The 13,097-nt window shown below is 50.6% G+C and overlaps 1 protein-coding gene across 1 annotated transcript in view; it reads right to left on the bottom strand.

Annotated features, from left to right (window-relative positions):
• Positions 1-13,097, bottom strand: part of Rdx (BTB/POZ and MATH domain-containing protein rdx) — a 99,269-nt gene that overhangs the window by 79,307 nt on the left and 6,865 nt on the right. The window lies entirely within an intron of this gene.

Below are 13,097 nucleotides of genomic sequence, written 5' to 3'. Positions count from 1 at the left end.
TGACGTCTTCCCTCGTGTTTGCTTCCTGATCCACTGCGTTCACCTCTTATCCCCAAACGTTACTCTTGTTATCCTTCTCGCCACGGTTAACTGGGCCAACCTAAGAGTTACTTCTAGGCGCTTAGAAAGTTGTCAAGTTTCTGTCGCATTAAGTCAACAGAGAGAGAGAGAGTATGCTTTGGTTGCACAACTTTCTATCTGTCCATTACTTCAAAGTGTTCGACGATTGCTCCCCACTCGACAACCACTCTGCACCCACAAAGGGTGTCAGTGTCATCAGCAACAACTAGACATGCAGCACTCCTATCAGGATATCGGGTCGCCTGGATGTACAGCACCCGGCGTAGGAACTGTTGTCGCAAAGAGCGCTTGCCAGGCCTAGAGCCCATGCAGGGAAGCAGCTGGAGTGACGCCCTTGATGTACATCTCGGCACACGGGAACCACCAGAATACGTGCATGTATATGTCAGGCTGTGGCTGGTGCCAAAGGGGCTAAGAAGGGCTAAAGCGGGTAAGGATGGCGCAGTCCTGTGGGTGCGCCGCAGGCGTTTCAGCAGCCCAACGAGCTGCTGGGCCTCGAGCAGCTTGCGGCGGTGTTGCGAGGCCTAAATGTAGGTGCTGGGTGGGTGCATTAGAAGGTAGCCCCAGGGCTGCCTTGATGGCCATTCTAAGGAAAATGTCCAGTTCGGTGGTTTGTGCAAGGCTGAGGTTGTGGAACTGAAGACGGTCCAAACTGGTTCGTTTAGGTGGCCCCAAGTCTGTAGAATAGACTCATCGTGCCCACCGCTCAAAATATCGTAAAAAAATCAGGAAAGGTCATTGATTCCTACAAATCATGGGCCATCTCCACTAACGTGAAATGTGGGGAGGGGCGAAGCATGCAGTGCTTAAGTGTATTCTTGGCACCTTGGTGTTTTTGCCAACGGAGGTGAATCCGTTGGGAGGTAGAGGTATACAGCTTTGCTGTAAGTTTCGCGACTTTGAAGCACGAAGTGTTCTAGCGTGAGGCATTGAAAAACGAGTGTCCTGGTGTGTTCCTTTAGTACATGTCAAGTTCTAGCGTGACGCGTTTGAAAACGACTGTCCCAATGTTTTAGTACCGTGACTACATGACGCTATGACGACATGAGACGACGACATGATACGCCAACAGCCCGAGCCCATAAGGGGCTTCACCCATAAAAAAATTCCAGACGGGCACCTTTACAAATGGCACCTGACATTTTAGCTGAAAAATTTGCAGGCGCTAACTTCTTCTGGTTCATTTAAAGTGACATTAGCATGCTAAACTGTTTCGCTACAATGTATCACTCGATCCAGTAAAATCAACACTTCCACAGCCACCAATGCTATGATAAGAATGAACTCAAACTGCGAAAACACTACACACTAAAGTTTTTTACACCCGTACTGCCAAAGAAAAGATGTCGTATAAGTGGAATAAGGCTGTTGTGAAGTCTTTACACCCTTTTTCTTAGGATCCAACACCATAATTTGTAGCTTTACATCATTCCTGTGTGGCAGCAAGGGCGCTGACCGACTGAAACCCCCTTGGTTTTCGTAAAGTGTTGAAAGGATGAGAAATAGGTGTTCAGATGCACAAAAAGAAAAAGCAGTAGAGGGGGGAAGGTAGACCCATCCTCTTCCAGTGTTGCTAAGTCTTGCGATGTTCTTGCTAGGCTGGGCTAAGTGCTGAGGGGCGAGGCCAAGTTCACAAGGCTGCTCCAGTGCGTCCCCCACACTCACAGCAGATCCAAGGGGGAAACAAGCTCGGTCGACACCCAGCTCTGCTGTTTCTCCAAGCCTTGCTTGCACCGCTAATGCAAGCTGTGCCATTTTTTTGCCTTTTTTATCTCAAAAAGACTATTACCTTCATAATGGTATAGCAAGGGGTGCGATAAGCACGCGCCCCTTGAGCTCGCACTCCAACAGGCGCGAAAGCCGGCTTCACTGTTATAATACCCTATCTGCGGTGGTGCACCCTTTACAGGCAGTGCGGTTTTTTTCTTGGATTTTTTTTTTGTTAATGCCACCAAACCTAGCTCAAACTTGAACAGCTCCGCTGGTAATAAATAATGCCGATTCATATCATTTTAAACACCGTGAGGTACAAAACATCCCCTCACTAGTAGAAAATGTTCAAGTCCATCCGTGTAGGGTATAAAATACCTCCGAAGCTGGTAGTCTTTCACACCCCTTTTCTTAGTTGGAGGTCTTTCACACCCTTTTGCTTAATTTCCAGTTCCTTAATTTGTAGCTTTACACCCATGTGGGAAAATGGAGTGTTGAAATAATGAAAACCTTTCTTTGTGGCTGTTGAAATGGTGTAGAACAGGAGTTTCAGTATTTAGCAAATTTTCATGATTTATTGTACATAATAACCACCTCACGATTAAAAAGTTTTTGCAAATCGGGATGGCGACTTGTATACGTTCACAAAGAATGCATAATTCAAAAGTTAGCGCTAAAATATCTGATTTTTGCGACAAGGCCACCGACTATATCAGAGGACTTACCTCTGATGGCTATAAAAGCAAGAAAAGCAGGCGTATTTCTACGGTAAGAAAGTATGTACTCGCTCTCCCCAGGCATCCCATTGGTTTTCTTGCTCAATTCATTTGTGGTCGCAGTGCGACTTGTGCGTGCTGAATGTGTCTGTGTGTCATGCTGCGCTCAGCCGATCCACACTGTCACGCGTACCTAGCTGCGCTGCCCACACCCTTATTTTTTGGTGTTAAGCAACCGCACACCCTTATTTTAGGGTGTTCACAAGTACACCATTGTTGAGTCAAAACACCTTTTAAAGATGTGCGGTCTGGGAGGAGATTTTTACACCCTTTTCGGACAAAAAGGGCGTAAGAAAGTTTACAGAGTACTTGACGAATTTCTTGGTGTAATTAATACAGTTTGACTACCTACGTGCCCGATAGAAAAGATAGCAAAGGCGGATCTCCGCAAGTCCACCTGCTTAAAACCCCGCAAGTTACTTAGTGCACGGTCTGCAGAAACAGTGGCAAAACTTGGATTTTACGAATTCTACAGTAGAACAAATTCATTCTGCGTAGCGAACGTTAACCACAGAGGTCATTTCCGTTTCCCCAATGAAGGATGTTCTCCATTCAACAAAACGATGCGCGGTTTCATCAACGTCGATGATCCCGACATCGTGACTGCGGACGTACAAACACAGCATGCGGGCGCTGAGCATCTCGCGACCGGAACTAACAAGAGTGACCGGCGCCAGATGGGTCGCACGGCGGGCGTGTGTGTGGCGTTCACCGGGACAGCGGGGCGGTAAAGAAAAAGAACATAAACCCGCCCGCCCTGCGCCGCCGGTGTAGCAATGCGGCGGGCACCACCACCAGCGGCGGCGGCGGCGGCGGCCACGCAACAGCGCAAACCGGAGCAAAGCACGGCGGGAGCACAAAAGAAGGTTACCGGCGCAAGGCATCGGCGCCCGCAGTGCAGGAAAAAGAGAAGAGGGGGAGGTGGCAACCGGGCCAGTGCGAGGCAGCAACCCACGCCGGGGCGCGGACGGGACCAGGCACCGGGCGAACCGGGCACGAGGGGGGCGCGGAAGGTTGCGAAACGCGGACGCGGGTTGACGGCGCCCGGCCCGCCCGCACGCCCTGCCTCCGGCCGCAGTCCGCGTCATGGAACGCCCCACACGGCTGTGCCCGACACTCATCAAGCGAATGAAAAATTGAGACGTTGTTTTTATTATTATGATAGGGTTACTGCACTCGTTTTTTAAAAAAAACTTGCGATCCTCGAGTGATGTCTCATGCCATTGTAATTATTGGTCGCCGTTTTATTAGTGTACCAGCGCTAACACCTCACCGTTGTTCCTAGGCCCTAAAAATAAACTGATTGTTGAATTCATGCTACTGTTATTAACATACGCTAATAAACGATTAATTGATTGTTTGATCGATCAATTGATTGACTGATTGCACTTTTCCCCTGCGAACCTCTGACCCGGAGATTACCTCCAATTACTCTTCCAGAGAACCGTGCAATGCAGCCATTCAACCCACCGCAAGCGTGCAGGCTCCCAGCAATGCTCCCGTTAGGGTATTGCATGCGCTGAACATGTCTCCCAAGGACGCCATGGGGGTGAAGACTTGGCGCTAATTATCTACCTCGTGCACGCCGCGTACATTGTTCTGATTTTTCGTTTTAGTCCAGCGAATTCGGTGGCATCACTTTCGAGCCTCGCGGCTATTTAATACTTCGTTTAACAGCCTGCATAACACTGTCACAGCTATACCTTCGTCCACCCGAACAGCGCCATCGAGTGGATGGATGAAAGTACCACCGTGATATTTCGCAAGTGACATACCCATTCCGACTGAAACGAAAGGATTTAGAGCAGTTGTTTTCACACCTGACTGCACCAGAAACAGCCTCCGGGGCAGACGTATTCAGGTTTCATTTCAATGGGGGATGGATACACGGTAGGAAAAAAAAAAGAAAAAAAGAAAAGAAAAAACTAGCGGGAAACACTATAGGGAGAGGAAATAAAGTAAGAAGATCCACAACACAATTAAATTAAACCAACTCTGGGATGAAGTTGGAGTGTTCTACATAACCCTCCTATTGATCTCTTGTTTTTCTTCACGCGCACCGAAAAATGATGGATCACCGTGGTGAGAGCAGGAGGCAAAGCCGCGTAAGCTTGGTGCATCGCTGGCGACAGGAAAAGTATTGTCCGTAGTCGTCACACGATGATGGGCGGGGTCAGCAGAGGTCTCGCCCACAATTCTTCCTTCGATTTCGAAAATTCCGTTGCCCCGCCTTGCGTAACGCCAGTGGTAAATACGACTGCACCATAAAACACCGAAGCGTGCAAGTCATATCGATAAATATACTAGTGATTTGCTAAAAACGATGGCGCAGCCACGTCTGCGTGGAGTCGAGAATCTACACGTGGGCAATTTTATTTCGAAGCGACAGCCGACTAACGGCGTTTCGCGCCGTACGCGCCAGAAGCGGTTACCCCTTTAAAGCATGCTTCACTGCGAGCGCATACACAATGAGGGAAAGCCAACTTAGAGGCGGGACACATGATGGGAAGCTGTAAACCACAAAACCAATGCCTTAAAGGGTTTTTCAACGAAGGGTCTCGTTGGTACAGGAGGCCATCATCAGATGCCTGGACCGAGCCGATCGATCGATCGATCGATCGATTGATTGATTGTACGGTTTTACGCGCCGACGCAACGCAGGCGATGAGGCGCGCCGTAGTGGAGGGCTCCGGATTGATTTTGACCACCTGGGGATCTTTAACGTGCGCCGAAATCTCGTACACACGGGTGACTTTGCTTTTCCCCTCCATTAGGATCGAGCCGAGGCCTCATGAACTTCACAACTCTCTACAACCTATCGTACACACCTATCTTTATTTCAATAAACTCTCTGCCCCACCCCCAACCCCTCTCTCGTGGGTGATGTGGTGCGTAAATATAACACTCCGATTCGCGCAATTCTGTTTTGGGAATTAACAAAAATATTAACAAATGAACAGCACATTTGTAAGAGCATTTCGAGATAAAGTTAAATCTTAGTCAACCCAAACTGACGCTGAGACGTGATGGTCTGCGGCTGTGTGCGTCAGAATTTCGAGCACGTCAACTGGGGGTATCGCGAGGGTTCACCTCGCGCGTTCAGTGGCAACTGCCTATATCTGCACTGCGCGCTCTTTAATACCGCTAAACGACTTTATACGCTCGGGACGTTGTGGACACCGCACAGTGCCGGCAATGCCAATTCTTCCCGTTTGAGCTGTCAAAGCCTGTAGTGCACAGCACAGGCCTCCCACAAAACATCCGCAAGGAATCATAGCGGTCCCAGAGATTGTTTTTTTTTTTTTGAGGGGGGGGGGCGATTTTTTCTGGCGGGGGGGGGGGTTGGGGGCGAATAAAGAACCACTCCCTCCTTGCGCAAGTTCTGCGGATGAGGTGATAACCATGCAGGCGTGTGCGCGTATGCGGTGTAACTCGCTTGCGCACATATCACTCGGCGACACAGTGGTTTTTGGCGCCCCTTAGGCGGTGCAACGGCTGGCTCGAGCCCGCATTTCTGACGGTCGCAACACGTTTGCGGCCTCGCACAAATGGCATTTAACCTCGCGGAAGTGGAATGCTTAAAAAAACAAGGAATAAGGAGCTGAGGACCTCTTTGGGGGGGGGGGGGGGCGGGGGGGGCGGGGGGGGGGACGCCCCCTTCGCCACCCCCCCCCCCCCCCCCCTTTGAACCGCCACTGCAAGGAACTAATACGTCTCAGCCAAGAGCTTTCGAATATGTTAAGCTGCCTTCTAAACACGCGTGCGTACGAACAAACTAAGTGTCTTTGTGGGGGGCAGGCATAGACGGTCTACTATAAAATGCGCAACAATTGTTCCTGGCAAGCATCGGTTACCTTATGAGGCGCACAGCGGGTCTGAAACGCTCCTGGTGGCTTGTAGATTGGCGCGACAAAGAGCTGAGCATTGTTGTAGCTGATATGTGATTTGATGACTACTTCGTTCAGAATGATAGTTAACGCCTTCGTTCCCTCTCCAACTCAGACTACTTAAGAGCGAGTTTATAGCTCCCTTCCTGTGCAAATAATTACATTGTTTACATGACAATTACATGGCATTAGAACTTTCAACACAGAAATATTCGGCTATAGTCCTCTTGCGCACCTATGACACCATGCACTACAAAAACTTGAAATGGTTTACATTACTTTTGCCTAGGCGTGAGCGTGAATACGACCGAGTTCACCAAAATGCGAAACAGCTAGCACCAGCCGTGGATGCACTGTATCCTTTCCCCCCCAAATCAATGATGCTCAGCGGGTCCCCGAACTCAGCTGCTTCCATTTTCCCCCGCAAAGCTATCCCTCGGTGCACGTGCTCGAGTGGTTCGCCCATGCACGCGCCTCTTGGCGCAAGGAAGGAGGCGACCCGATGGCGGCCCCGTTATTCGGCGGCGCAGCGACCTCCGTCCGCAGCGGCGGCGCGACCCGCAGAGGAGGTCGGGGCCGACGCCGCCTCCGCTCGCTGCTCAGGCCAAGGAGACACGCGCGCACACCGCGCAGCACGCAAGGAGAGCTGCTGGTGAATGACTCGCTGCTCTCCGCGGACTACCCTTTCCTCGCGTTCCCATCAACGGCTGCCGGCCACGCTGTTCGGCATCGATCGGCAAAGCATGCCCGCGCCCCACTGCGCGATACGTCTCCGGTCAACTTCGAGGACACCGCGCCACAACACCAAGCCGCTCGCTAATGGCAGAACGGCGGTTCCCTGAAATTAGGAAACACCGGCGACATCCGTCATGAGGCACTAGAGATCAGGCAGGCAGCGGATATCGTTCTCCCCCTCGTCCACGTGGGCGTGCCTCGCACTGTAGTAGGTTCTGGAGTAATGCTTTAGCCGTGGAGTTAACGGGTACGTTTGACGGTACGTTTGACTCCGCACTAGAAGTAACCGACCGATAACCCGCGTCGAACAAGTTTCTTGGACGCAGAGCGCACCCGCGAGAGGCGTAACGGGGCTGCTGACACCCCGTATGCACGCATTGTCGTCGTCACCATCACACTTTGTGTGCTCCTTCTAGCTGCACAAGACAGCTGCGCGCAGGTTTTGTACAAGGCACACGCTACACCATGTGGAAAAACTTCTAAATTCTTCCCCCCGGGGACTGTGCTGAAAGAAAGCATTACAAGTGGAGCGTTCGGCAGGCTGACCTGACTGCGCATGCGCTACACAGTTTCGAATATCGATCCCATGTCCCACTAAAAATAAAGAATATATGCATATCAATGGACTTCTCCCCGCAATAGTGCCTAAGAACTAGTCTTCCGGCTCAGAGTGAATCATGCATTCAACGTGGCTTCGATTTTAACCATAAAAAATGGTAATGTTTGCCAAGGCATGCATTGCATATTGTAGCGAAGCCCCCGTTCAGTTTGCTTTTTCCATTTTGTAGCATCCTACTTCGGTCGCCAAGCCCTGTTGTTTTTTCTCTAAGAAAGGCATGCGACGTTTGTGTTTGCGCGCTGACCGACCGTAAGACGTGGCTGTTACGGGGAGCCAGCGGCCCAGCTTGGGTTACAGCGCGGCAGCGGCGTTTTACATCCACCGTGGCGTCGGCACTGGCCGCTTCCGGCCTCCGGACCCTCGGTGTAGCTCAAACAACCTTTCTGTCTTTTCCACTGTTTACTTTAGTGTGTTTTGTCTGAACTACTTTCTCTACGCCAATTCTCCAAGCGCGCGTTTTCGGGTTCAAAACTTGTGTCTGCGTGTGATTGGTACTTTTCACTTTGGTAGGAACATGGCTGATTGGTGTTAGCAAGCGCCTCCCCGATTGGCTGCAGAAAGTTGGCCCAGAATGCGTTTTTTTTTTTTTTTTTCACGGGCCCGCTTGAAGCAAATATAACGCCGCTAAGGCCATAAGGCCACGCTGCAGCTGTGATTAGTTGAGCTCTGGTTAAAGCCGAGCTCTGGACGCCCCACATAAATACTAGTTATTACAGATCGCCGCACGAGTGTAAGTGATAGTGGTGTAGTTATGGGAACGATAGGTGTAGCAATTAAGGGTATTTGTCAGTGCTGGTAGGTGCAACGATACGTAATGGCAGTTGGTCAAGGATTTCGTCACACATGCATGACAACTGAGGGCACCACTGCGCGAATTTCCGCGAACCCAAACAACACACCGCGCTTAAAGATAACGAAACGGCATTTCAGTAGGGCAGATGGCTTGAACACCGAAGCTCATGTCGCACATCCGACGAGCAAGGCAGCGGCGCGACCTAGTTTATGCACTAAACACCGCCTGTGTACAGCGTAACTGCATATATACTTGATGCGTGTGTACAGAGCGCGGACCTGGAATCACGAAATGCCAAAACGCGGTCGGAAATGTGGCCGCGTTATTTGAACCCCAGACACTTGGCGCGGGGGCCGTTAAGCGCGGCTAGTGCCGGGGAAGAGGGACGTTGCCTTGTGCTCGACCACACAGCGTACAGTACGGGGGCTCTCTCTCGCAGGCCATGACACATTTCAACAAGGCGCGCGCGCGCGCGCGAGCGGCCGAACACACACGCGGTTACACACAATAAAGCAGAGAATAAAACCCCGCAGCACGTTTCGACGGGGTCTTTTTTTCTTTCTAGGTCGGGACATACACTTGCCTCGTATGCCAGGGCCTACGTAAAGCGCCACAGGTGCAGAGCCAAGCGGGGCGACATTCGAGAATATGCAAATTGTCAACATGTGCCATTCAGAATGACAAAAGCGATTTAGACGATTCCTTACATACTGATCATCGACTTCTAGGAATATGAAGACAAAAATCAAATTGGGGTTTCATGAGCGAAAGTCTACAGCACTACGACGAGTGCTGTAGCGCTCGACGTAGTTATACACCCTACCGGAGGATAGCGGGCGCCGAAAGCTTGTACAACACGACCTCATTTCCCTTCATTTCCCTGAGCAGCCGTAGTCGAAAAGCTAGACACCCCTCGAGGCCAGGAATTCAAACCGCGGATTGGTGGATTAGTAGCGCCATAATGCCTTATCCACACAGGCACCACGGAGGATGTAGATAAACCTCTTGGATACAAAAGTCTGCTTTCGTCAACGCATACATCAGCGCGAGTTAGACATTTAGCTTGTTTCTTTCTGCGCTGATTGGCTCGTTCTGGATAGTTGAAAGCCCGTGTGCGTCACAAGGCGTACAGATATGGCCCCGTAACTACCAAGTTTTCGCCGAAACAACTAGTTAAGACAAGGAAACGATCACAGCAATGCGGGACAGAAACCGAAGTACGTACCCCACAGCGCAGTTCCGGAATTCACGGCACACCGCCCATACCCCCGATTACGCAGCCTCGTGCACATACGGACGCGCACTGCGTGTGAGGCGCTACAAGGGCTAGTAACAGACGCCCGCAATTAAGCATCAAAGTTCTCGGGCGACCCCAAAAGATCTCGTCTAACGAAGCGCGCATGAGCAGTAAAAGAGCCCACTATCGCCGTCAGCCGGGGTTACGTACAGGGGGGCCCGCCATTTCAACGGGAGTGACGGCTGATTTACGACTAAGCAAAGCGGGGCAACAACGCTTGCACGCGAGCACGCCACCGGACGTCTGGTTGCAGCGCGAGATCCGCCAACAATGCTATCGGGCCTGTCGGCAAGAGCGGGCCGAAGCAAAGGAAGCGACCCGAGAGAAGATAAGCGGGACGGTTTCGAAACCCGGCGTCCGGCTAGCCCAGAAACCCGAGGGCGGGTCGAAGCTGGCCGCCGCCGCGCAAGGTTCGGCCACGAATCGGGCACAGGGCGGACATCGCGCAATCCCATGCACAACCCTTGGAAGCCCTGGCCGCCGAACGCGGTCGGCGCAGAGCGCTGCCGCCGCTGCTCGACACCGAAAGGCGAGGAAACGCGGAGGCCGTGGGACCGGCCCGCCAGCGGAGGAAGAAGATGCGGCTGCGTGGCCCACTCACGCTTACTCGGGGGCCGGCACTGCGAAATGGTGTAGTGAACGCGAATTAGAACGCGTCCTCCGCAGTGGCCGCGTCAAAAACAAATGGGAGGGACGCCAGCCTGTCTGCAGCGACGTGCGTAGACGTCATCTGGCGTGGAATCACAATACAATATGCATCATGGAAGATTGTCGGAAGTGACATCAATGTGCAACTGTTGGCTATATATACACCGGGACAACTCAAGAACGGCAACGATGGTGATGATGATGATAGCTATTGGTATCGCCTTTGTAGCGGGGTAATGATGTGTCATCATACCCCCCCCCAAAAAAAACTACATACCTATGTTTTCTACTCTTCGTTTAATAGTGGCGCTGCTCTTAGGGCAGGCACAAAAAACTTATTAGGCACAAAATACTCATTCTTTCTGTTACAGGTGGTAGCTGTCCTAGGCAATATTCCCCTCTCTGCTTTTCGTCCACCAGCACTCTAATCTTCTTTTCGTCGCCTCGACAGCCTTGAAGTTAACTTTAACTTCCTTCCCTCTGTGCTACCCTTAAATCCTAGGGCTCCTGGAAGCCTAATATTTCCCTCAGGTAGATTTTGATGGATACCCTCGCATTTTAACACTATATCCAGCATAGTTTCTTTTCATTCCCGCAGAACACGCATGACCCCATCATTTTGTGAATACGTCACCACAAAGCTCTTAGTTCCCCACAAACGGAAGTGGCCCCTGCACCGCATCACCGCAGCCGGCTGTTACTCCGCGCGGCGCAAAAAGTGCCTCACTGCGAGTATTTCGAACGTGACACGAAGCATTCTTGTGATTTTTCGCACAAAATCTGCTTTTAAATTCTTGCAGCGACTGCAAGAAGACTAGGTGTGAAAAAGAATACCATGTTACGCATTAGGCGCAATCTCGTTTCAAAACACGCGCGCGCGTTGACATCCGGGTCCGTCGCTTCGGCGGAGTGATACACTACATGAGCTATTGCCGCTCTTAACTTGCACCCCGGTATAGCTAGTGTTCCATGGCGTTACTGAGTGCAGATTTCAGTGAGGGCGAAACCGGAGAGGCAAAAGAGACGGCAAAAAAGCGGGCGACGTTTAAGGGGTTCAATCTCAAGGACACCTCTCACAGTTTTCAAGGGTGCTACATTAAAATATACAAATGTTCCCCGTGTATATGAACGGTAAGCTCTTCACATAAATGAAACAGACAAGTTTCTTTAGGCTTTCAATAATATAAGTGACATTACAAGCTTTTCTCTATTATTATAGCCACGTCTCATTTTCTACTCTCTAGGTACATGCATGACTTCCTCCCCATTGAACCTCTTGGATACAGTCATCATCAACGTCATCAGCCTGCCTACGCCCACTGCATGACAAAGGCCTCTTCCATAGATACCCAATTACCCCGGCCATATGCTAGCTGCGACCAATTTATCGCCGCAAACTTCTTGATCTCATCTGCCCACCTAACTTTATGCCGCCCCCTGCCACGCTTGCCCTCTCTGAGATCCACAATGTTACCCTTAATGACCAACGGTTGCCTTGCCTTCGCATTACATGCCCTGCTACGTCCATTTCTTCTTCTTAATTTCTACTAATATGTCCTTAACACGCGTTTGTTCCCTGGTCCACCCCGCTCTCTTCTTGTCCCTTATTTATGTTACACCTACCATCTTCCGTTCCATTTCCCGCTGAGTCGTCCTCAATTTAAGTTGAACCCTTTTAGTGAGCCTCCAAGTTTATGCCCCGTAGGTGAGTTCAGGTAAGATGCAGCTGTTATACACTATCCTCTTCAGGGACAATGGTAGGCTGCCATTCATTATCTGAGAATGCCTTCCGAATGCACTCCACCCCATTCTTATCCTTCGAATTATCACTGCCTCATGGTTGGGATCCGGGTTCACGACTCTGCCTAAGTAGATATATTCGCTTACCACTTCCACTGCCTCGCCACCTATCTCAAACAGCTGTGCTATCCCGAGGTTATTAGCATTACTTCGGCTTTCTGCATATTAATTTTCAGGCTCACGATTCTACTCTGCCTGTCCAGTGCGGTAATCTTGCTTTGCAATTCATCTCCCGAGTTACTTAGCAAGGCGACATCATCAGCAAATCTGAGGTTACTGAGGTATTCTCCATTAACCCTTACGCCCACCTGTTCCAAATCCAATCTTCTGAATACCTCTTGCAAACATGCTTCAATAACATTGAAGAGATTTTGTCTCCTTGTCTGACGCTTTACTGCTCTCCTTATGGAAGACTATGGTAGCTGTGGACCCATTGTAGGTATCCTCTAGCATTCTTATGCGTAATGCTCATCTACAGCATGATTCCGCGATGCCTGCATGCATGACTGCTGCGGTTTCGACCGAGCCAAATGCTTTCTCATAATCTATGAAGGCTATATACAGGGGTTGAGTACACTCCGCGTATTTCTCTATCACCTGGCCGACCGTGCGAATGTGCTCTAAGCCTTTACGAAACTGTGCTTGTTCATTAGGCTGACTGAAATCTAAGGTGGCAGAAATTATATTAGCGATTATCTTGGTAAGTACCTCGTGGACGACTGACAGTCGTCTACAGGGTACTTGACAAGGT

Source organism: Haemaphysalis longicornis, unplaced genomic scaffold (assembly GCF_048455015.1).
Source record: "Haemaphysalis longicornis isolate Haplotype H1 unplaced genomic scaffold, Haemaphysalis longicornis Haplotype H1 scaffold_4, whole genome shotgun sequence".
NCBI classification, from domain to species: domain Eukaryota; kingdom Metazoa; phylum Arthropoda; class Arachnida; order Ixodida; family Ixodidae; genus Haemaphysalis; species Haemaphysalis longicornis.
The sequence above is the reverse complement of the archived record's forward strand: the minus strand, read 5'-3'. Positions and strand labels throughout refer to the sequence as shown.